Source organism: Tursiops truncatus, chromosome 13, assembly GCF_011762595.2.
Source record: "Tursiops truncatus isolate mTurTru1 chromosome 13, mTurTru1.mat.Y, whole genome shotgun sequence".
NCBI classification, from domain to species: Eukaryota; Metazoa; Chordata; class Mammalia; order Artiodactyla; family Delphinidae; genus Tursiops; species Tursiops truncatus.
In genome coordinates this window covers 36994417-37020493 of record NC_047046.1, presented here as the reverse complement: position 1 = coordinate 37020493, position 26077 = coordinate 36994417, and the positions used below count along the sequence as shown (strand labels likewise).

The 26077-nt window shown below is 41.1% G+C and overlaps 1 protein-coding gene across 4 annotated transcripts in view; it reads right to left on the bottom strand.

The window, feature by feature from the left end:
* The window catches only part of YES1 (YES proto-oncogene 1, Src family tyrosine kinase), a 75978-nt gene extending 66964 nt beyond the window's left edge, over positions 1–9014 (bottom strand). For 2 of the 4 annotated variants that reach the window (XM_019930562.3, XM_019930561.3), the window contains exon 1: positions 7889–8098. The gene's annotated coding sequence lies outside the window, so the exon portion shown is untranslated. Of the gene's footprint in view, positions 1–7539; positions 7636–7888; positions 8099–8198 lie in introns of those variants that run through there. The other 2 variants (XM_073790566.1, XM_019930563.3) reach the window with 2 other exon arrangements.
* Positions 9015–26077: the final 17063 nt, after the last annotated feature.

Below are 26077 nucleotides of genomic sequence, written 5' to 3'. Positions count from 1 at the left end.
GTGCCGCAAACCACAGAGCCCACGTGCTCTAAAGCCCACACGCCACAACTAAAGCGAAGCCCACGTGCCAAAACGAAGAGCCCGCGCCACAATGAAAGATCCTGCATGCCGCAACTAAGACCCGATGCAGCCAAAAAATTGTTTAAAAGAAAATAAATAAAATCTAAAAATAAAAAATAAAACAGGTTTTCTTCCGTCTTTACCCAATACCTAACAGAAGGAGTGAATGGGTGGGAAAAAGAAAAAAGGACACAAAAAAGAAAATTATAAACTTCATACTACATCCACTTCTCATTTCTCCTCTTCTACTCCCCTCATTTTTGTTTCTCATTCCCAATCTTTTGACCTGTTTCCATTTCTCACACCGGATCAGGGTAGGAAGCAAGTTTCACAGTGCCTAGCAAGCAGGTGGGAGGAACTAGGGAAGCTTCTGTCCTTAAATTAAGCTCAGAGTCCTAGCATCCTAACATGGAGCTCATAACAGTGATTTTTAAATAGTGAAAAGCTGGGAAGGTGAGGACTGGCAAAGCTACAGGTTATCCACTGTATAATCAGAGCATTTAGTAGGCCAAGTATTTCATTTGCTCAAAGAGCTCAGCAAATTTAAAAAAAACACACAAAACTTAAAATCAATCAGAACATATTTACCACAGAAACACTGTTATATCTTTATGTTAGGTTTTTACAGGTAAACTCTAATGGGCTGCCCAGAAATCTAACCAAAAAGGCTAACCTTACAAAAAGAACTTTTTCTGGGAAAAATATACTGATTTTCCACCTTATAGTTTTAGTTTCTTTTCTTTTCCTTCCTTCTCTTTCTTTCTACAAAATCTATTATGCAAACCTTAAAAAGCTAACCATCTTCAAATGCCCATGCTTATTTTGTTCTAAATGTTAACTACATGTGTTAAAGAAAAATATCCTAAATAATTAGTCTCCGGTTCTATCAATTAAAAAAGATGTTTTAATTAATGTCAGAGGCTCTTTTCCCGATACAATGCAGCAAAGCTGTCATCCAGTCATGACTACCTGTTAACTGACATCACAACTATGTGCTTCAATGAATCATTCAGTCCTTTTCTAACTTTACTGCAAAATAAATCTGAAATGTTTTTTTAAAAGCCTTGCTTTCAAATGTGTTTTCTTATAGTAAAACCTCTGTACAGGTGTTGTGGAGCCTGTGTATGTGAGCCACACGTATCTGTAATGAACTAACATCTAGAAAAACATCAAGTCTTCCTGCCTAGAGAACTGAATCGGTTTACTTGAGGCTAAATCTATGTAGTACAAAGGGATTTATTAAAGCTTCAGATGTATCACAGCCTAACACCATCAAAAATCAGAGAAGTATTCTAATGGATTATCACACTAAAAAGATCAATCCAAAAAATTTATAACAGCCTCATAATTATAGCCAGTTCCACCCAACTGTGAATTCCTAGAAGGTAGCAGTCATGCTGCAATCATTTTTATAACATCAAAACTGGCATAGTATTTGTGGCACCACAGGTTTAATAAATGTCCACTTAATGAATGGAATACACTTTATTTGCCTGAGAAAGTCCAGGGTCAAGTCTGTGGGTCAGTTTTTTACCCTAACTTTTACTTACCTGATATCTAATTGTATTTCAAATTCTAGACTCTAAAACATTTCCTTAAAATTTTATCAATATAAAAACTTCAACTGCAGTAGAGCCACATATTTAAATAAGGCTGAAAGAATATTAGAAAACATCTGGCCCAACTGTACCCCCGTTTCAAATGGTGAAACTGAGGCCTATGAAGTTCAGTGAATTGACCAAGGCCACATAGCTCTTCACTGTCACAAGTGGAATTAAAATGCAGATGGTCTTCTACCTTTTAGTCTTGTCCTTATTACACCATGTTACCTTCTCTGCTCCTTTTCAAATGCCTGACTGCTGCTAATTAAAAAGTATCTATAATGTGAAAATACTAATTACATCAGAACAAATGTAAGAAATCAATAAACTTGGGACTTCCCTGGTGGCACAGTGGTTGAGAATCCACCTGCCAATGCAGGGGACACGGGTTCGAGCCCTGGTCCAGGAAGATCCCACATACCGCGGAGCAACTAAGCCCGTGCGCAGTAACTACTGAGCCTGCGCTCTAGAGCCCACGAGCCACAACTCCTGTGCCCTCGCGCTGCAACTACTGAAGCCCACGTGCCTGGAGCCCATGCTCCGCAACAAGAGAAGCCAGCGCACCACAACGAAGAGTAGCCCCCACTCTCCACAACTGGAGAAAGCCCGCGCAGCAATGAAGACCCAATACAGACAAAAAAAACAAAAAACAAAAAACAAATCAATAAACTTGCCATGAAACAGTTTTAAGTATTAACTTATGAAGCAAAAGCCACCAATTTTCTCCACCCCACCCCAATTTCTACTTAACGCTAAGAAACTAAAAGTTACATTAAAAAATTAGAGAAGTGACTAGCCTCTGTAATCAGTTTAAGAAAACCTAAGGTCTACATATATTGTTAGGAACAGAGGCTGAAACCAGACAATCTTTAGGTTTCAGTGGTCAGTCTTTTCCTCCCAGTACTTCCTGCCTCCACCCCCACCAATAATTCAGCAGACATACCCTATGACCTATGCATTCTTTCACAGATTACATCAAGAAAACAAGGATTTCTTTTTCTTTTTGTCCTTGGAATATACGAATATTATCACAATTATAATACTGTCACTAATACCATGATAGGATACCCCCCAAAAAAATTTTTTTTTAAATTTTTGGCTGCACTGCGTGGCACCAGGATCCCCGTTCTTCGACTAGAGATCGAAACTGCACCCCCTGCAATGGAAGCATGGAGTCTTAACCATTAGACCACCAGGGAAGTCCCCCAGATGTACTTTTTTTACAATCTAGGATCTTGGGCTTTCAACATTCACTAAAATAGTAAAAAAAACACTTATTTAAAATAAACCTTACTAGAAACTAGTATAACTTCAACTACAAAGAGTTTCCAGTTTATGTTAGAAATATCAAAATGACCTTTAAGTTCACATTTAAAGTTTAAACTTTTTAAACAGTTTTATAAAATCATTTTCTAGACCAAAACTTATGAGGGTTAAAGATCTAAAGAACTTGTTTTAACATCAGCTTCTGAAAAAGTACTACGCTACTTCTGTAAAATTTTACTACAGGTATACCTTAAAAACATGTTGTGTGTGGGGAAAGTCTGTGTATATAAACTCATATAAATATACACAGAACCACATCCCTGAATACAGCTCAAAAGGATTTATTCTATTAGGGACTGTTCTCAAAGATTCATAGAAAACAGTTCCTTGCCACAGCGAGTACTAGGTCAAGTATATCACAGTCATGGAAAGAAATAATTAGAATGCAAGGAGAAATGTGCTTTGATACCAGCGTTTTGTGGGAGCACAGCGAAGGGGGTCAACACACCAATGTCTTGTTAAGTATGTGCCACGATAACAATGTGTACTTGTTAATGTTCAAGTGTACACAGTCTTCCGTACTTCTTCCTTCCTTCTGGTTACACCAGTTTGAGAGCTACTTCTCCCAATACTCTCTATTCCCCATCCCAAATCAGCCAAATCCTGAACCACTAAATTCCAAAGCCAGAACTATCAAAAGGAATTGTCTAGATTTTCCAACGGTAGTGGTAAACGAGAGGACAAGATGCTGCTGCTCTTTGCTTGGCACACTGAGCAACATTTCAGAAGCAGCAAAATTTGCCTGCGGCCTCTTCCAGTCTGGGGCTTGCCATATAGAGCTGATGCTGTATCTGCGTTTGTTGATGTCCATCTTCTCACACCCCAGGAATAAAGAACAACAGGAAAAATAATCTAGGGTTCCTACTTGCAAAACTCCAGCAGTCACAGGGGATATGCCATGTGCAGCTAGTTCTAGAAATAATCCCTTTTGAAGGTCTTCCACTTACTGGAAAAAAAGCAGGGAGTCCAAAGAACATATCAGCTCTGCCACCCGCCAAGCAACAGTAACAGCAGCAGCACTTCGAAGAGACACGGGTTAAAGCGTATATGGTATACGCTTCAGAGAACCTGAAATCACATATATATTCAAATTAGGGAAACTGAAGGGCACTGCTGTCCCGGGTTGGGGGGCGGTGCGGGGGAGCAGAGGCATAGCTCAGCCCATCAGTAACCTCATTGTACATTATCCTGTACTCTGAAATTACAGGATTCCCTTTCTTTCCTGGAGTGAGCTTCAAGATCTTAAAGAATAACACCAGGTAAACCTAACCCAGACCAGGATGTGTTGCTATCAAGTCTGCTAGTTCCAAGACAACAGTGGCGCTGCTGCAGCCAACGATTCCTTGGCACACAGACACGTTAAAATGATCCTGGCAGCGGCACTGGCTCTTCTCTTTCACCCTCTGTTGTTACTCTAGCTCCTTTTGCTAAATCTGCCTCTGAGTATAGACAGGAGCTGGATGGTTCATAATCACCCAGCAGCTGTAGCTGAGCAATAGGCAGCCTAATTGTGGCGCCGGAGCAGCTGAGAGGAAGAAAAGAGAGACTGCATACCCTACCATAGCCACACAAACCGCCGCACACACTACCAATCAGATACCAGGGTACTTTAACAGGAACAGATGATTTCCCTTAAAGAAAAGCAGTTGTACCTCACTAGAGGAACTTGTATTTGTATTACAAACCTGTTTAAACGTGAACTGAAGGTGACCTAAGCCATGTAGCGTTCTGAACAATGAAGATTTTAACTAAAACTTCCTGTAAATATTCACACAACAAAGCCAGCACCACAAACATCACCTTTGAAACATAACTGAAAGTTCCTGTGATATAAGAACTTGGTACAGCCATGATCTCCTCTTCAGCTCTACATTACCACAATGCAAAGCAACCACACCAACAACTAACACAGCAAGCCATTACACAAAGCAAGTAAAGTAGCATAAGGCAGCGATTCACAGCATTTTGGAAACTCCAACACCATAATGTCATTTGAAACAAAACACCATTTCTTTAGGTGCTATACGGCACATCTTCATAAAGTCTGAGTAAATGACAACTTATTTTATGCTGAGAATTTTAAGACATCCTTAAGAATATCAAATCGCAGGCTGAAATTACCAATCTAAAGAATTATTGTTCCAGAAAACTGAAAATGGATGAAAGACTTATTACCTCGATGCCATAGTTAAATTTTGCGTCTTAACTGTCATGCTACCATAATCTTCTGAAAAATAGGGCATATTTTATATTTGATGATAGAACAGTGTTCCCTAGTTTAATAAACATACTTTGATTACCTACTATTTGTCATGTACAACATACAAAACTGAAAAGGATTTAAAGTTAGTTAAACCTGGTGTCTTTCCTCAAAATATTAACATAATTAACATATGTTATTCACCTGTGAAAGTAGTTACATACGCCAGCTGGTATTTCCCAGTTATGGTTTAATAGGTCTAATCCTGTTTGCAAAGGGCAGCCCAGCAGTATTCTAAAGTCAGCCACCAAATATTAAGTCCTTTAGCGAAACACCTTATACAGTGTAAAGTACATTACACACAGGCTTCTTTAAAAAGGAAATTTTAAAAGTTTCACATAAACTAAAACACAGACACAGAAAAGCAATCATGGCGTAATGAACTATACGCTTGAACTATACCACCATCAGGTTAAAGAACTTTGCCACCACTTCAGGAGCCAGGTCCCAATCACAGCCTCCTCCCTCCTCTTTTATCTTCACTTTTACAGAAATCACTTCCTTGCAGGTTTTTAAAAATTACATAGTTTTACCCCCCGAGTTTGCATTCCTAGATACCAGATCTTAATACTGCTCTTTAAAAATTTTTGACATTAGGCTTTTTTTAATATAATGCTAGTAGAAACTAATAATAAATAACGTCTACGCTAAACAGACTCACTAAAGAGCTAAACATATTTATAAAGAAAAATTACATTAATAAATTATTTACTGCCTAAAAGGATGCAAATTTGAACTCTACATAAACAACTCTTAAAGCATGTGTCAGTAATATTTCATTTACACTGGGTCCTTGCTATCTTTTAGAATATTTATTCTTTTAACATTACATATCATGAAAGAGATTTATTTGCATAGATGTTGATTTTTCAGCTTGAGAATTCACTGATTCAAAAAAAAAAAACTTGAACCATGTGTTAATATTATACTTCAGCCATAAGACAAATTCCACCTATCCCAGAAGATAGGTCAAAGCTGTAATTTCACTTTCGGTTGAACAGAATGGAGTCAATTTTGTGGTTTATGAAGTCACCAAAAATGTACTGCAAAATTAAAGCTATTATAACATTATGGTGGTTACGGCAGAATACATATTTTAAGAGCCCTTTTATACTTTATCCTGGAAACATGAATGTGAACTGTCCTGTACTTAGATTCAGATCAAAGTCTTTTTTTTCAAATTTAGGACCCAATGAATTGTCAACCAGCATTCAAAATCTCCACTGAGGTTTAGCTAATGTCCAAAAATTAAAATACAATTACACTTCCTTTTCTTAAAACATCAACTATGGCAGGGGTCTAATATATTAATAAAGACAGAACAAAACATAAATAATGAAATATAACTTTCTTACAGAACTACAGATGAAAATCTTGTATGTGACACATACAAGGTCCTTGGCTTCTAATACAAGACACTCCTTCATTACCTGTCCATTCAAAATGTTTCCTGTCCACTGTGTGCCAACCATTGTGCTAGTTAATACATTAAATTTACCACACTTTGCCTTAAATGCCTATAGTCACATGTACCTATTTAGTAATATTTTCCTTAGTGTGTAATTTAACCACAGATAATTTAACAGGATGGTTTAAACACACTTAGAATTATCAACTTCACTTTGCCACTGCAATCCTGCAGTTGCAATGCACAAGTATACCACCATCATCTATGTGAACACACATTCCGGTGGGAACATATATACACATAATAAATGGCTTGAACATAAAGTTTGATTCCAGTGGAGACTCAGCTTTTCATTTCTCTAACAATTTATAAAGCGTCAGACCTTGTGTTATGCCGTGCCTGTTTTAATTAATGAAGCAGAAAATAATTCTACCAAATCCAAACCATGTTGGGTCCCACCCACTACAGAACAAAAACTAAAGCAGTTCCTACCCTACATCGGATTTGATTTTCTAAGAGCTTCTTAAAACAACGTTGTCCCATGCCCAATAAAGCAAAAGCTGGAAGCAATTATCAAGAAGAAAAACACACATTAAAACAAAATTTTCTGTAACACATGTGGACAGAGAACCGAACCAAATGGGAGGCGGAGCGTCGTAACACTAAAAGTGCACGCTGAACAGCGTATTTCCCAACCCCCAACCCAAAACAAAGGAAAACTTTAACATGTTGCGGTTTTCAATCAAACCTAGCGCAGCGAGAGGCTCACCCGCTCGCCCCCCCCTCCCCCGCCCGCTCTCCCGGCACAGTTGCCACCCCGTGTCCGCCGACAGGCAGACCCCCGACCCCGGGGACGGGAAGGGGCCGCTGCTCCCGCCCCTTACTTCGGCCAAAAGAAACCTCGCCGACCCCTCGCCGGGCGGCCAGCACGACCTTACAGACGCGGGTGCGGGTGTCCCGGCACTCCCAGGACCTTGGGTCGGACTTGGGCGGGACCGGGAAGGAATGGACTGGGCGGAGACCGAGGCAGAGGGCGAGCAGGTAGCGCCGGGAAGGACACACGCCCGTCGGGCGAGCCGGGCCGGGGGAGGGGAGAAGTTTCTCCCAACTTCCCGACTCGGAGCCGGCGGGGAGCGGCGGCGCCTCCGGACGCAGGCAGGCGCCGGGCCTAGCGCTGCGGGGCCGGGGTCGGCCGCCTCCTGCTCCGCCCGCGGGGCCCCGAAGCGTCCTTACCTGCGCTCCAGCGGCGCTCGCATGAGTCGCCGCAGCGGCGGGGAAGGGTGGCGGGGAGGGGGCGGCGGGCGGAGGGGAGGCCCGTGGGGCCCTCTCCGTCCTCCACCTCCTCGTCCCGGGCGCCGAGGGGCAGCGACGACGGCACAGCCAGCCGGGGACTCGCTACTTCAGGAGGGAATTCCCGGGCTCCCCAACACCGCGGCCTCACGCTCCACCTCCTCCCCGCGCGGTGCCCGCCCTCACTCCCGGCCCCGCCCCCCCGTGTAGGGGCGGGGGCGGGCTACCTGCGCGCGCGCGCCCGCCCGCTCACCGGAACTCGCGCCGCGCCCGACCGGGCTCCCGCGACCTCGCCTTCCGACGCCGGCGCGCGCCCCCTCGGGTTGCGGGCCGCACTCCAGCTGTCCCGGTCGGCGGCGAGATCGAGTCACTAATCCCGACCCAACATGGCGGCGGGGTCTGGGGCGGATTCCCGAGGCGGCGCAGGCTGAGGGGGCGTGAGGAGGAGGCGCTTCTCCACACGGAAAGCAGGCCCACAGCGCCCCCTCCCCACGCGCGGAACCTGCGGCTCGGCTGCCGCGGAAGATAGGGTGGGGTGCCTCGGCCTCTTTCCTTTCCCCTCGCCCCGCTCTCTGTAGTGCCGAGGGCTTTGTTTTCGTGGGGGAGTATAGGAGTTTGGGGGGTTGGCTGTTTGCTCTTCAGTACTATGCTTCCGCACCCTTTGTCGTGGATAGTAAAATCTCAGCCCAGCCAGGGGGGTGTTACTAACACCCTCATCACCAGCCTGATCACCGTCCAGAAACGCTCGCGTCTGGCCTCCTTCCGATCCAGGGATCCTGTCCCAGCCCCAGGAGCTTCCTGTTGACTGTAGGTCGAACCAGCCTTGCCGGGAGAGGGAACCGAAGCCGAGTTTTGTTGGCGACTCGCCCAGTAATGGTGGCCTTGGCTTGTCTTGCGACAGCGTGTTCTTAGGCGATGCTGGCAACGTCCCAGAGGAGGAACTGGGGCAGGTATTATTGTCCCGTTTGACAGCTGTGGAAACTGAGGCTGCCACCCCAATGAACGTGGAGCAGCCACAGCTAGAATCCTGCTCATCTGAATCCAAGCACCTTTCCTACTGGCCTTGCAGCCAGCCGCTGAAGCAGAAGGAAGAGGGTCCAGAAGGTCCAGAAGGACCTGGGAAAAAATGAGGATCTGCCAGTGTCCAGAAGGGCTGAATATTGAGTGTCTTCTGCTGAAATCACTTCTGCCCTGACAGACTCTCAGATTAACTTCCTCTTCGTATTTCCTCTTTGGTGGGGTTATCAGAACTATTAATGTTGGGACTGTTGGTTTCCTTTGTGGTTTTTAGCGAAATTCAGAATCATCTTCGGCAAATACGAAATGGTACAATCATATGTGCCAGTATTCGGGTATTCTAGAAACTTAGGAAATGCATATAAGGGTTTGAAAAAAATTTTTTTTCAGCTCACTGAATGAGCCAAAGATAGGCATAAGCATTCACATTAACTAAACGGTAACATCGTGCTTCATATGATTTAGCTGCTAAAACTTCATTTGCCCTTGACTGTCTTGGTTATTAAAATTTTCATGTAAATTTATATTTAGCTTTTTTTTAAACTAGAAAATAAATTCCTTGAGCTGCTACTTTTCTAAACTTCTGTGTAAAATAGAGATAGTATTTTTTGTCCTAAACTCTCAGCCTCAAAAAAATCAACTCAAAAATACTAGTTTACTCCAGTTCAAGGGATGAAGTGGCTTTGAAGATGTTCTGTATGGAGTTTTAAAGATGGGAGAGGGTGTCAAAATCCTACATGTTTTGTTATACCCATTTATCTTCACTTTTCTTCCCTTAACCCTCATTTTAATTCTTTTTATTACTTCATTCCCTGTTTTCTCTTTTGGAATATTTGTCTAACAACATCAAGCTTCAGTCTGTAAATATTCTGGAGATTTTTCAATCTGGAGTCTCACTTATTTCCAAGCATATTTAAAACAAACGGGACAAAGAGAATCTCTAAAGCCTCACTGAGTTTGGTATAATAGAAATTGCTTTCAAGTGAAAATCTGTTCATTTGTGAAAAGGACAAATGAAGAAGCACACCCCTGTGTCCCTCCCACACAGCAGGGACGTCTGGTATGTATGGGTTAAGGAGTGATAAGGAACCTAAATCATGGAATCCCTGGGCGAGTCTGCTGGATGAAAAAGCTAGGGGAAAGCTTGAAATAAATTAATGAAATAGGTTAAGTCCCTACAAGAGTGAAACACATTGTTTATTTAAGTTTATTAATGCTTACAATTATCTGACTGGTGGAAAGTCTGAAGGATTTGGAGTTTCCTTGGGGCCCACTCCCTCTCACCCTGGATGTGATTTTGCCAGGAAGTGGTTGTGTGTGGAATAAACCTCTCCCGCCTGTGTCAGTCATCTGCTGCTGTTGCTGCTTGCATCACTGAGGCTGTGATGATGATTTTCTCTTCCTGGTAACTAGAGAGCCTGCAGTCCTACACAGGGTGCAGGCACTGGTCTCTGCTCTTTAATGACTATCCTCACTATTCCCCCCCAAATGCCTTCCACCATAACCATTCAAAGCTTGGATCTCCTTAAGTCACGGTGCCTCGGGTTATCTACACCACCTCAGCCTTGCCTCCTCCACCTGGCCAATTAGGGCAAATATGAGGAGCCCTCTAAGCAAAGATAGGGAAAATCGAGCAAAAGGCAAGTATCCATCCTTGAATGTTAGGCTTGTTGTGCCAAGCTCTGTGGCGAGATGCCATACAATTTCTGATGCTTTCATTACCTCCAGGACTGGTGCTCACCTGGGCAAGGTCTGTCTAAGAGAAGCACTCCACTGGATGTGTAAGGACACCTCCTACAATGAATAGATACAAGAAACGGTGATCTTATGTGAGCTGCAGCAAATCCAGCCCATCGTTTTGCCCTGTTTTGTTGCTCTCTCCAGTGTCTAACTTATTGCCTGCCTGGTCTACAATCTTAGATTTCCACCCTGTGCCTGGTGTGCCTCCCCAGCTCCGGGACTATTTGTTGGAAATCTAGTCTTTGCTGTTGGAATCTACTTGGGCGTCATCTAGGTTTATTTTTCTGACTTCCGTTCTTCCTAGTTCTCCTGTAGTTTTGTCCCAGGCCTGTTATACCTAGCGAAGTCCCTACCAGTGTCAGCAGCTCTAGCTCCCCGGGTACCACTCTGCCTGTTCCTAGATAGCCTTTGCCATCACTTCAGACTTTCTTGCTCTCAACTTGGTTCATCACTCTGTTCTGTGACAGCAGTTTCTAAGCTGGATGGCACTTGGCATCTTCTCACATGCTGTCCACCTTGCAGAATATAGCATGCAGTGGACACCTTTTGAGGGTGTCTGTTTAACCCAAGGTCCTCTACTCTGAGAACCAGTCCTCTCCCAATAGCCAGAGTGTAGCCCTTTGATCTGAGTACCCCCTACTTTCAGGCTCCAGCTTGGAATTTTGAGGGAGTGACACAAAGATGACTCAGAGGTTATTCATGATGGTGTGGTGGAGTTCAGGGTCCAGTGGCATAAGGTGAGTGTCCAGGGGTAGGGAGGGCCCAGGAGCAGCAAGTGTCCAGTGCTGCTGGTGCCTGCATCCTAAGCAGACCATCCCTATGGCAGGACCTGGACTCTGCCCCACCTCCCTTGGTTCTTGCCTAAGCCTGCTCCACCAATCCTCCTGTTCATTCTCTGAACTTCCAAAATTAAATTCTCTTTCTGCTTAAATTAAGTACAGACCTTCTGTTCTTTGCAAATAAGAGCCACTGTTAGTTTCTGCTACTTACTCATACTGCTGACAGTAAACTCAAGTGCTGTGAGGGCAGCACCTCCTGCCCCCTGCACACAGTGGGGGTGGGTGAGGGCTGGGGGGAGCTCGTTTTCAGGGAGAGGATGAAGCAGATGCATAGTGAGAAGTTTTTCCGGGGATAAGAGCTTGTAGGACCCCAATGCCAACTCTAGTTGCCTTGAGCCACATGTAAGACCCCAAGAGTAGAACATAGCTGGCAAATCAGTCCCTCCTCCAGCTGCCAGGGGCAGTCATTTTTTTTTTAATTTTTTATTTATTTTTGGCTGTGTTGGGTCTTCGTTGCAGTGTGCGGGCTTCTCATTGCAGTGGCTTCTCTTGTTGTGGAGCACGGGCTCTAGGTGTGCAGGCTTCAGTAGTTGCAGCACGCGGGCTCAGTAGTTGTGCCTCACGGGCTGTAGAGCGCAGGCTCAGTAGTTGTGGCGCATGGGCTTAGTTGCTCCGAGGCATGTGGGATCTTCCCAGACCAGGGATCGAACCTGTGTCCCCTGCATTGGCAGGTGGATTCTTAACCACTATGCCACCAGGGAAGTCCAGTCATTGCTTTTACATCACAGCAGGCATCTACCCTTTCTCCCAGAGCACTACCTCCATCTTCAAAATCCTTCTCAACACAACGATTCAGGCAGCAAACACCTGAAATTGATGTTAGATATTGCAACCCATTTGATACCTCTGCCCTATAGGCTTATAATTTCCTCCCAAAATCTATATGTGCAAGTCCTGTAGCCATTCCCAAGTGTTTGACCTGATACATTAAGCTGATGTGTGGTCAGTGTCTCTGACAGTGAGTATAAACACGACCGAAATTGCTACCAGATTGCTACTTCCTGGAAATCTTTACAAATGGGTTATAAAAAGTAGAACATAACTTTGCTTAAAGGCAAGAAGTTAGAATGTTTACCTACATCAAAGGTTTAGAAAAGAAACTATACATCAGTCATGCTCTTATCTCTTAAATTAACTAACATCAGATCATGAAACATAAAGGACTGGAATCAGGGAACTCTTTTTTATTAGATATTTTGCAAGCTAACACTGGTTGGGGTTTAAAAATATGTTTGGAATGAATCTATGTCTTTGAAAAACTCTTTTAACATTGTTTTAAAGCTATGCTTTCTTTTTGTACTTTCAGTGGTATAGATCATTATTTTTTGCATTGTGTCTGAGCAATTAAAATCTGACAAGATCGTATTATATGATGTACACCATAACGCACTTTTAATTCTTTAGCAAAGTGTATTTACGCTTCTTTTACTTGTATATGAAGAAGGCTTTTGAGTACTTGAAATAGCTACTTAATTGCTCTTCTTTCTAGGGGAATATCTTACATAACAAATATCTAACATAAGATCTATGCTTTGATGAAATGTCTTAGGTCATGTGAATGAATTAATGTGACTGCAACACCGATACCAGGGTTGTAAAAACCATGGCTGTCTCTTATTGAGCCCTTACCATATGCCAGGTGCTTTACCTGAGTCATTCACTGAATCCTCATAATCACTCTGGAGGTTAGTAGTATTATTCCCATTTGCAGATTGGATCCCATTGCAGAAAAGAAATTATTTCTTAAATGTATTTCAATGACTATGTAAAACAGCGTTTGTTTCTCCAAATTCTGAAATAATTAAAATTGGTAAACTGCCTTTATAATTAGGAAACATAAATAAGAAATGTGGGATTCTACAAATTTCATAGGAAATTCTTTAATGTATAATCTTGTATCTCTAAGAAAGGGTTGGGGACAAACTTAAAAGATGCATGAGAGGGCTTCCCTGGTGGCGCAGTTGTTGAGAGTCCGCCTGCCGATGCAGGGGACACGGGTTCGTGCCCCGGTCCGGGAAGATCCCACATGCCGCGGAGCGGCTGGGCCCGTGAGCCATGGCCGCTGAGCCTGAGCATCCAGAGCCTGTGCTCTGCAACAGGAGAGGCCGCAACAGTGAGAGGCCTGCGTACCGCAAAAAAAAAAAAAAAAAAAAGAGAGATCTTATGCCTTTATTAACTTGAAGGATTGGAAAATTAATGGCAGTATACTTTCTTTGTATTGAAATTCAACAAATTAAATATTAATAGATTTTCAAAGATTTTATGTGGACTTTTTTTTCAGGGAAAAAGGAATTAATATCCTACCACATTTAATGTTAAAATACATAGTTTTAAAAAAAAATACATAGTTTTCTTTAGGATATTCATTGGAGACTAATACAATCAGTTTTTACACTTTATACCTAATTTAATTTAAAAAATTTTTTTGTTTTGCATAAAAGAGCTAGCCACTTTTTTTAAATTATCTTTTAGCTTTATTGTTATTATCATTTTCATTTCTTTATAGTGGACTACTCTACAACCATTTCAAATTTTTGAGCCCTGAGTTCTGGTCATTAATTCCTGTGGGCCTATGTCCTTCTGAATATTTGAAAGCATGTTTACTAAAGAATCAACAGCCATGCACTGAAGAATCAAAGAGTGTACAATGACTCACACTAAAGAGGATGCTATTTAAATAATCCAAATGTGACTAACTTCAAAGTAGAGATTTTTTTTTTTGGACACCTGGTAATTTTGGCATAAAATAGAAAATTGGCACTCATGCTCATTTCACGTAAAATTAATTCCAACAAGTTAAAATAGAACCAGAGCTGGAGACCAAGGAATGGATGTTTTGTTTTGAAAACCAGACTGGAAATTCTGTTTATATTATAGTAAGGCCCTTTTAAAATTTATTTGAACTTGTGCTCAGGAAAATATTTAGATTTTCCTTAGCCCTCTTAAGGACCTATTGTCTAGTTGTGGATTTTATTTGAAAACCTTGAAACAGAAAAAAAAAAAATTCCTCCTTTTGTCAAAGTCTCCAAGCCTCACATATTCTCTTTAAAAATCACCAGTCTCATTTCCTTTGAGATGATGAGCTATACATCCAAAGAACAAAGCATTTCCTGAGTCTGTTTAGAGTACATAGGATTAGTTCCTAAGTGTTTGTCATGTACCCTCAAGAACCTGGTAGAAAGTAAAAAACAAAACAAGAAAGCCAGAAACCTCCCAAAGAATACAGAAATTTATATAAAATCTTGAGATGGTAAATAGCACAGAATTACGTAAAGTCCCAGGAAGTATTTGATAAGTTTGGTCATTTAGACATATAAACACTTATTAAGCTTTACGTTCCTTAAGATAGAAAGCTATGACAGTGGAAAGATGTTTGGACTGGGAATAAATACTAATTCTGGTCCAACTGCTAGTGGATATGGGGTTTCTTTTCTTTTTTTTTTTTTAATTTGTTTGTCATTTTTATTATTGAGCTGTAATTATTCTTTGTACATTCTGGATACAAGTGCCTTATGAGACATAATGATTTGCAGGAATGTTCTCCCATTCTGTAGATTGTCTTTTCACTTTTTAAAAATCAATTATTTATTTATTTATGACTGTGTTGGGTCTTCGTTGCTGCACGCGGGCTCTCTCTAGTTGTGGAGAGTGGGGCCTATTCTTCTTTGCGGTGCGCGGGCTTCTCATTTCGGTGGCTTCTCTTGTTGCGGAGCACAGGCTCTAGGTGCGCGGGCTTCAGCAGTTGTGGTACACGGGCTTAGTTGCTCCACGGCATGTGGGATCTTCCTGGACCAGGGATTGAACCTGCGTCCCCTACATTGACAGGTGGATTCCTAACCACTGTGCCACCAGGGAAGTCCTGGACATGGGGTTTCTTTAGGGGTGAAGAAAGTATCCTGGAATCGGATAGTGGTAATGGTTGCACAACTTTGTGAATAAACTAAAAACCACTGAATTGTACACTTTAAAGGGTGAATTCTGTGTCATGTAAATTGTATCTTGATTAAAAGAAAATTCTGGTTCCAGAATTTTATTCCCTTCTGTAACTATGTAATCTTTTTTCCCCAGCTTTATTGAGGTATAATTGACACAAAACAATGTGTAAGTTTAAGGCTTGCAAGGTGATGATTTTGATACCCGTATATATTGTGAAATGATTACCACAATAAGGTTAGTTAGCACATCAAACACCATTTATGCTACATAGATCAAAGAAATAAGTATAAAGTACATAAATGTAGGGAAATCAATGCCATTATGTAACTTGCAATGGAAAGAGTAGGATACTGGGACAACTGACTATCCATTTGGAGAAAGAAAAATTTCTCTTAAAGATTTTGTGTAAATTTATTGGCCATTCATATTTCTAATTTTGTGAATTGTCCTTTACCAACTTTGCATTTAGGTGTGATTGTCTTTATGAGTTTGTAAGTGTCCTATTTTGAGATTTTGAATTCTTCATTTCTCATAAACGACGGCAACGTTTCCCCCAAGTTTTCATGTGCCATTTAACTTTATTTGTAGGTTTTCTTTTAATACAGAGAACTTGAGAAATATTTTATTCCATTTATCAATCTCTTCCTTTTTGGTTTCTTTTAAATCCCAGTCTTAAAATTTCCTTTCCAACCTAAAATTATTTATATATTTTTTCCTAGTATTTTTGTGATTTTTTTTGCATTAAAAAATTTAGTCCGTTTGAATATGTTTGATGTTGTAGGACATGAAGTAGCAATCTTATTTTTCTTTTTTTTTCTAAATGGATAGTCAGTTGTCCCACTATTCTCTTCTTTCCACTAGGATTACATTTATCTCTTTTTCTTGCCTGATTGTTCTGACTAGGAGTTCCAGGACTAGGTTGAATAGGAATTGTGAGAATGGGCACTTTTGCCTCATTCCTGATTTTATAGGAAAAGCTTTTTGCTTTTCACTATTGAGTGTGATGTTAGCTATGAGTTTCTTAGATATAGTTTATATTATGTGAGCTATGTTCCTTCTACACTCAATTTCTTGAGAGCTTTGATCATGAAGGGGTGTTGAATTTTGTCAAATGTTTTTTCTGCATCTATTGAGAAGATTATATAATTTTTATCCTTCATTCTATTAATGTGATGTATCACGTTTCTTAGCTATATAATCTTAAGTAAGTTTCCTAGGTTCTTAAGACTTCAGTTTTTCCACTGTAAAGTGAAGGGGTTTTATTAGAGCAATGCTTTTTACACGGTGGTTTGCAATCCTTAGTGAGTGGCAAAATCAATTTAGTGGAGGGCAACCAGCATCTTAAAAAAAAAAGAAAAAGAAACAAATATCTGAGTGTATTGCATATAAGAAGTATTATTTTGCCAAACTCTTATTTCCCTTATATGTGAATACATAAGGAGTCATGATGTAAAATATGTTTTTTTTTCACTGTTGGTTACAATAAAAAGTTAGCTGATTTGTAATCTCCCTCTTATAAAATTCTGTCAATTTACACTGTTCAATTTGGTAGCAGCAAAATCTCCAATCCTTACTGCAAACAATGAAGCAGTATAATCATTATGATCATTCCCATTTTATAGGCAAAGAAAATGCAGGAAAGAGAAGTTAATAAGACAAAAACATACAGCTATAAGTGATAGAGCTGGTAATTGAACCCAAGTAGCTTAATTTTAAAGCTGCCACTTTTAACCACTATATCATTCTATCTAGAATTCTGGCAATAAATTTTTAAAGTTTTAAATTGACCTACAATCCCGTAGCCCTTCTCCACTTAATATTATAGAATTTTGTATTTTTGGTGAGTATTGGTTTTGTATTTTTGGTGAATATTGGTTTAAAAAAAATAAGAGTTTCCTTGATATTAAATTAACCTCATCTGAGAAATCATTAAAAAGAGTGGGGGAGGGAGTATCAACACATCAGTTCAGACCATCAACTCATTTCTTAATGCCCTTTGTAGATCCCAAGATTTTGGCTGAGTAGTAGAAACTTTTCACTTTAAAACAAACAAAACAGGGATTTCCCTGGTGGCGCAGTTGTTGGGAATCCACCTGCCGGTGCAGGGGACACGGGTTCGATCCCTGGTCCGGGAGGATCCCACGTGCTGTGGAGCAGCTGGGCCCATGTGCCACAACTACTGAGCCTGTGCGCCACAACTACTGGAACCTGCGCGCCTAGAGCCCATGCTCCGCAACAAGAGAAGCCATTGCGATGGGAGGCACGTGCACCGCAATGAAGAGCGGCCCCCACTCACCACAACTAGAGAAAGCCCGCACGCAGCAACAAAGACCCAACACAGCCAAAACTAAATAAATTAATTAAAAACAAAACAAAACAAACAAACAAAGGTGTTTCTGCAATAAAGAATCTTCCCCTAAGAATAAAGCTCCTATAATTCCTTGGCTACATTCTATTGAAATAATGAGTTGTTCAACTTTAGCTCAGTTGAATTTGGCCACAAAAATATCTAGTATTCTTCCTCAAATCAGAATTGTTCTAATTAGCTCCCCAGGAAGGCAAAAGATCATAAGAAGCCTGAGAAATAAGAAGCAGAATTTAGATGATGCACTGAAGTCAATGCAATGGAAACAGTAACAGCAAAGGTCAAGTTCTGTCTTCCTATCTTATTTCTTCTTGATGATAGCTGTATCCTGTGACACATACACATACTCACTCTTCTACTAATGCAACAAACACAACGTTATTTTGACACAGTCCCAGCTTCTCAAGATGACTCCAATCTCTTGGCAATAAAAATTGGAAACCATCCTTTGTTAAGTGCTTGTTTTTACTAGACTTTTGCCCTGATTTATATACTGATTTAAATGGTCTTCACCACAGTTTGTGAGATTACTCCACTTTTTATTTTCTTTTGTAAAATGTATTTATTTATTTATTTGGCTGCACTAGGTCTTAGTTTCAGCACGCTGTGTCTTCATTGCTGCATGCAGGATCTAGTTCCTTCACCAGGGATCGAACCCAGATGCCCCAACCCCTTCATTGGGAGCCCAGAGTCTTAACCACTGGACCACCAGGGAAGTCCCTACTCTACTTTTTATCTTATTTTATTTTAAATTATTTATTTATTTATTTTTGGCTGCGTTGGGTCTTTGTTGCTGCACATGGGCTTTCTCTCTTTATTTTTTTAACATCTTTATTGGAGTATAATTGCTTTACAATGTTGTGTTCGTTTCTGCCGTATAACAAAGTGAATCAGCTATATGTATACATATGTTCCCATACCCCCTCCCCCATGCATCTCCCTCCCACCCTCCCTATCCCACCCCTCTAGGTGGTCACAAAGCACCGAGCTGATCTCCCCATGCACTGCAGCTGCTTCCCACTAGCTATTTTACATTTGGCAGTGTATATATGTCATTGCTACTCTCTCACTTCATCCCAGCTTACCCTTCCCCCATCTCCATGTCCTCAAGTCCCTTCTCTACATCTGTGTCTTTATTCCTGTCCTGTCCCTAGGTTCTTCAGAACCTTTTTTTTTATTTTAAGATTCCATATATATGTGTTAGCATACCGTATTTGTTTTTCTCTTTCTGATTTACTTCACTCTGTATGAGACTCTAGGTCTATCCACCTCACTGCAGATAACTCAATTTTGTCTCTTTTTACGGCTGTGTAATATTCCATTGTATATATGTGCCACATCTTCTTTATCCATTCATCTGTCGATGGACACTTAGGTTGCTTCCATGTCCTGGCTATTGTAAATAGTGCTGCAATGAACATTGTGGTACATGACTCTTTTTGAATTATGGTTTTCTCAGGGTATATGCCCAGTAGTGGGATTGCTGGGTCGTATGGTAGTTCTAGTTTTAGTTTTTTAAGGAACCTCCATACTGTTCTCCATAGTGGCTGTATCAATTTACATTCCCACCAACAATGCAAGAGGGTTCCTTTTTCTCCACACCCTCTCCAGCATTTATTGTTTGTGGATTTTTTGATGATGGCCATTCTGACCGGTGTGAGGTGATACCTAACTGTAGTTTTGATTTGTATTTCTCTAATGGTTAATGATGTTGAGCATCCTTTCATGTGTTTGTTGGCAATCTGTATATCTTCTTTGGAGAAATGTCTATTTAGATCTTCTGCCCATTTTTGGATAGGGTTGTTTGTTTTTTTGATATTGAGCTGCATGAGCTGCTTGTATATTTTGGAGATTAATCCTTTGCAGTTGCTTCGTTTGCAAATATTTTCTCCCATTCTGAGGGTTGTCTTTTTGTCTTGTTTATGGTTTCCTTTGTTGTGCAAAAGCTTTTAAGTTTCATTAGGTCCCATTTTTTTATTTTTGTTTTTATTTCCATTTCTCTAGGAGGTGGGTCAAAAAGGATCTTGCTGTGATTTATGTCATAGAGTGTTCTGCCTATGTTTTCCTCTAAGAGTTTTATAGTGTCTGTCCTTACATTTAGGTCTTTAATCTATTTTGAGTTTATTTTTGTGTATGGTGTTAGGGAGTGTTCTAATTTCATTCTTCTACATGTAGCTGTCCAGTTTTCCCAGCACCACTTACTGAAGAGGCTGTCTTTTCTCCTTTGTATATTCTTGCCTCCTTTATCAAAGATAAGGTGACCATATGTGCGTGGGTTTATCTCTGGGCTTTCTATCCTGTTCCATTGATCTATATTTCTGTTTTTATGCCAGTACCATACTGTCTTGATTACTGTAGCTTTGGAGTATAGTCTAAAGTCAGGGAGCCTGATTCCTTCAGCTCTGTTTTTCTTTCTCAAGATTGCTTTGGCTATTCGGGGTCTTTTGTGTGTCAGTGCAAATTGTGAAATTTTTTGTTCTAGTTCTGTGAAAAATGTCATTGGTAGTTTGACAGGGATTGCATTGAATCTGTAGATTGCTTTGGGTAGTATAGTCCTTTTCACAATGTTGAGTCTTCCAATCCAAGAACGTCGTATATCTCTCCATCTGTTTGTAACATCTTTAAATTCTTTCATCAGTGTCTTATAGTTTTCTGTATACAGGTCTTTTGTCTCCTTAGGTAGGTTTATTCCTAGGTATTTTATTCTTTTTGTTGCAGTGGTAAATGGGAGTGTTTCCTTAATATCTCTTTCATATTTTTCATCATTAGTGTATAGGAATGCAAGAGGTTTCTGTGCATTAATTTTGTATCCCGCTACTTTACCAAATTCACTGATTAGCTCTAGTAGTTTTCTGGTAGCATTTTTAGGATTCTCTATGTATAGTGTCATGTCATCTGCAAACAGTGACAGCTTTATTTCTTCTTTTCCGATTTGGATTCCTTTTATTTCTTTTTCTTCTCTGATTGCTGTGGCTAAAACTTCCAAAACTATGTTGAATAATAGTGGTGAGAGTGGGCAGCCTTGTCTTGTTCCTGATCTTAGAGGAAATTGTTTCAGTTTTTCACCATTGAGAACGATGCTGGCTGTGGGTTTGTCATATATGGCCTTTATTATGCTGAGGTAAGTTCCCTCTATGCCTACTTTCTGGAGAGTTTTTATCATAAATGAGTTGGGCTTTCTCAGTGGCCATGGCTCATGGGCCTAGCCGCTCCGTGGCATGTGGGATTTCCTGGACCGGGGCATGAACCCGTGTCCCCTGCATTGGCAGGCGGACTCTCAACCACTGCGCCACCAGGGAAGACCAGGGGGCTATTCTTCATTGTGGTCCATGGGTTTCTTTCTCTTTGCAGTGGCTTCTCTTGTAGCGGAGCACGGGCTCTAGGCATGCGGGCTTCAGTAGTTGCAGTGCATGGGCTCAGTAGTTATGGTGTGTGGGCTCTGTAGTTGTGGCGCATGGGCTTAGTTGCTCCGTGGCATGTGGGATCTTCCTGGACAAGGGAGCGAACCCGTGTTCCCTGCAGTGGCAGGTGGATCCTTTTTTAAAAATATTTATTTATTTATTTTTGGCTGCGTTGGGTCTTCCTTACTGCATGTGTGCTTTCTCTAAGTTGTGGCGAGCGGGGGCTACTCTTGGTTGCAGTGCACGGGCTTCTCATTGCGGTGGCTTCTCTCGTTGCAGTGCACAGGCTCTAGGCATATGGGCTTCAGTAGTTGTGGCACACGGGCTCAGTAGTTGTGGCTCATGGGCTCAGGAGTTGTGGCTCACGGGTTCTAGAGAGCAGGGTCAGTAGTTGTGGCACACAGGCTTAGCTGCTCTGCAGCATGTGGGATCTTCCTGGATCAGGGCTCGGATCCATGTCCCCTGCATTGGCAGGTGGATTCTTAACCACTGTGCCACCAGGGAAGTCCTGTACTTTTTAAAAACTGAAACTCAGTTAAGATAATTTGGTATTAAATGATCTGGCTTGAGTTAAATCCCACATTCTTTGGGCCAAGCCTGGTAGTTTTTCCCACTGTCCGGCTCTGAAGTGTTGCCCCTCACTCAATGCACCTCTGTACACAGCATACATGTATTTAGTATGGTTTCTGTTGTTGTGATTATTTGAAATAAACATAACATGTTTACCCAGACATTTCCATTTTTTAGCTTCCATCTGCTATAGGATCTATGTTTTGCTAATACAGAATATTTAGAAGATTTAGTTTAAACACAGGGACTTTTATCTTTGGTTCAGCTCAAATCTTGACTATTTCCTTTATATTTGCAGTCACATACACATTTTTCACATTTCCTTTTTAATGCTTTGCTATGAATTGTTAAACTTAAATCCTGCAGCTAATGCCTAATGGGCCAGGAACAATGTAGCTATTTAGACAGAATTTTGCAAATTAATCGTGAAACTTAAAGAGGAATGGAGACCCCGTGTTGAGTTAAAAAAAAACCAAACCAACAACTATAATCCTATTCTTGGAGCAAGGCTTGAGATAATGATCCCCACAAAGAAGGTAAGTGACGTGAAGAAAAAGCATTTGTATAAAGCATAAAATAAGAAATGAACTTCAAACTTATAAAACCTAGATTTCCCTTGTGGTCCAGTGGGTAAGACTCCACACTACCAACGCAAAGGGGCCCAGGTTCAATCCCTGGTCAGGGAACTAGAACCCACGTGACTGCTGCAACTAAGAGTTCGCATGCCGCAACTAAGAAGCCCACATGCTGCAAGTAAGAGTCAGCGTGCCGCAACTAAGACCCGCCGCAGCCAAAATAAATAAATAATAAATAAATTTTAAAAAATTATAAAAACTATTTTGGAAAAATCAGATTATAAACTTCAAGACACAGGAAGAACACATTTAACAGAGATTTTAGCCAAGTAGGAATAACGCAGAACCAGTGTGAGAAATGTAATGGGTCTAGCCACATACAACCTTTCTGGCCATTTATTTTCTAAGGCAGATATCATTCATTTCACAGTTACTAAGTGCCAGGCAAATTTCCTGTACTTTAAATCATCTTAACCCATTTAACCCCTCACAACAATCCTATAAATTTAGGTATAAATGAAGCTAAAATCCCCAGAGAGTTAGAACTATTCTTTTGTGATGAATATCCTTTTCATTTTATACCAAGTAAGAAGATAGAGAATAAAATTCTTGTTCATTTTTTTGGCCGTGGCCTATGGGATCTTACTCCCCCCCAACCAGGTGTCAAACCCGGGCCCGTGGCAGTGAGAGCACCGAGTCTTAACCACTGGACTGCCATGGAATTCCCAAGAATAAAATTTTAATTGATGAATTTTAAAGAAACTAAGCCTTAGGAAAGCTAATGTGTCCAAGTGTGTGCAGTTATAACAAATGGCATCACTATTTTACTCTGAGTCTGAGTCATGATCACTGTTCTCCCCCACAAATGAGAAAGGTGCTCCCAGTCCTGCCCTTTTCCTTAGAGAACTCAGGTCCTTAACCTCATATCAATAACATTTAACTGCAAATTATATATGGCTTAGGACTTTTTCAAAACTTAGAATTTACTTATTGATTAAATAAGATTAGAATAAGTAAGATTAGAATCCTTATATAAGGGACTACTTTTGGATATTTGTCATGAACAGGAGATATTTAATTTCAGTAATAGATGTTGATTAATTTCCTTATTGCCATAATGACTGTAAACAAATTATGATATTTTAAATTTATTTGGTCTTTTTTTCCCACTTGGAAACCAATAATATTGTACACAAAATTTCCATTTTAATTGTTTTCTTCATTGTGTAACTTATGAAAAATCAGGACATTGAAATGAAGTGATTTTCCAGTTTCTTTTACTGAGTCAACAGTAGCAAATCATTGTTACTCAAGAAATGCTTAGTGTACAGAATGAAACAAAGAAATATCAAATTATATGCTGCTTGTAGAAGCTTAACAACTAGAATATTATATACAAAGATGAATAATAGCTCATATTTGATACATGCTAACGAAAAGCATAAAGAAGAAAATCTTTGGGAATTCTCAGTTAGAGGAAGATCTGAGTATGGTGAGGCAGTTAAAAAGAGCTCTGGAGCTTCCCTGGTGGCTCAGTGGTTAAGAGTCCGCCTGCCGATGCAGGGGACACGGGTTCGTGCCCTGGTCCGGGAAGATCCCACATGCCGCAGAGCGGCTGGGCCCGTGAGCCATGGCCGCTGAGCCTGTGCGCGTCTGGAGCCTGTGCTCCGCAACGGGAGAGGCCACTACAGTGAGAGGCCCGCGTACCGCAAAAAAAAAAAGAGCTCTGAAAAGGTAGTGGGACATAATTGGGAAAGACAATTCCATAAAGGCATTCTTCAAAGGGAAGGTGATGGCTTAGGCAGAGTTTCAGAGCCCCAGATGTGTGTTCAGATAGAATGCTACCAGGGCCAAAAGTCGAGGGTTTGTGCAGGAATAGCATAGGAGATAAAGGTTCCTGATGATCCAGCATTTACAACTTTTGACTTCAAACATGAATTTTCCTATCAAATGACTCCAGCTCTCACACTACGGAACTTTTCGAGGGTGGGCATTTATCTTATCTACCCTGATGTTTTCAGTGCTAACACAGTACTTTGAGTGCCTGACTCAGAAAAGACATTCTGCAAGTATTTGTTGAATGGATGGATGAATGAATGAATGAATGAGTCTCAGATAGATTCAGTGAATTACTCAAGGTCAAACAACTAGAAAGTGAGTTACAGCTGGCACAAACTGTTGCTTTTTACTCTATTCAGATGTGAACTATACAGTGTTACAGAATCATTATTTTTCCATTCTCCTTGTCTTTTTGGAAATTTTCTTGGATGGACCTTAAGAAGATTGTATTAGTTAAGGTTCTGCACAGAAACAGAACCAATGGGATATGTGTGTGTAGTTGTATGTGTATGTGTGTATTGAGAGAGACACACACACACACACACACACACACACACACACACACACACACACAGAGAGAGAGAGAGAGAGAGAGAGAGAGAGATTGATGATAAGGAATTGGCTCATGCAACTATGGAGGCAGACAAGTCCCAAGGTCTGCAGGGTGACTCAGCAAACTGGGACCCAGAAGAGCCAATGGCGTAGTTCCAGTTCTAGTCCAAAGACCTGAGAACAGGAAGAGCTGATGTTTCAGCTCTAGTTTGAAGACAGGAAAAAGTCAGTGTCCCAGTTTGAAGTCAGTCCAGCAGGAGGAATTCTCCCTTACTTGGGGGAGGGTCAGTTTTTTTTGTTCTACTTAGGCTTTCACCTGATTGGATGAGGCCCACCCACATTAGGGAGGGCAATTCATGTAATGTTTTTAATTTTAAAAAAAATTATTTACTTATTTTTGGCTGCGTTGGGTCTTCGTTGCTGTGCGTGGGCTTTCTCTAGTTGCGGCGAGTGGGGGCTACTCTTCCTTGCAGTGCATGAGCTTATCATTGTGGTGGCTTCTCTTTGTTGCAGAGCACGGGCTCTAGGGGCGCGGGCTTCAGTAGTTGTGGATCGTGGGCTCTAGAGCGCAGGATCAGTAGTTGTGGTGCACAGGCTTAGTTGCTCTGAGGCATGTGGGATCTTCCTGGACCAGGGCTCAAAACCACGTCCCCTGCATTGGCAGGCGGATTCTTAACCACTGTGCCACCAGGGAAGTCCCCATGTAATGTTAATCTCATTCAGAAACACCCTCACAGACGTGGTCCAGAATAATGTTTGACCAAGTATCTTGGCATCACATGGCTCAGGCAAGTTGACACATAAAATTAACCATCACAGATCTTTACCACTCACAAGTCATGTAGTCAGTTGAATATCCCAAATCTATTCCACTAAAACATCATGGGCTACATATTTGGTTCTCAATGTGTATTTATACAAGTTCCTTTTGTTGAGATAGTACAACATAATGGTGAGGAGCACCTCTGGTTCAAATTCAAGTTATCAGACGTGTGACCTTGACAAGTTACTTCTCTTAGTGTCAGTTTCTTTATCCATTAATTGGGAGTAATAATTGTTCCTCCATCTTAGAGTTGTTGTTATGAGAATTAAATAAAATAAGAGCATAAAATACTGAGTACAGTGCATGGCTCATAGTATTCACTCAATAAATTATGGCTACTGTTTAATAAAAAATACTAATGCAGGGACTTCCCTGGTGGTCCAGTGGGTAAGACTCCGAGCTCCCAATGCAGAGGGCCTGGGTTCGATCTCTGGTCGGGGAACTAGATCCTGCATGCATGTTGCAACTAACAGTC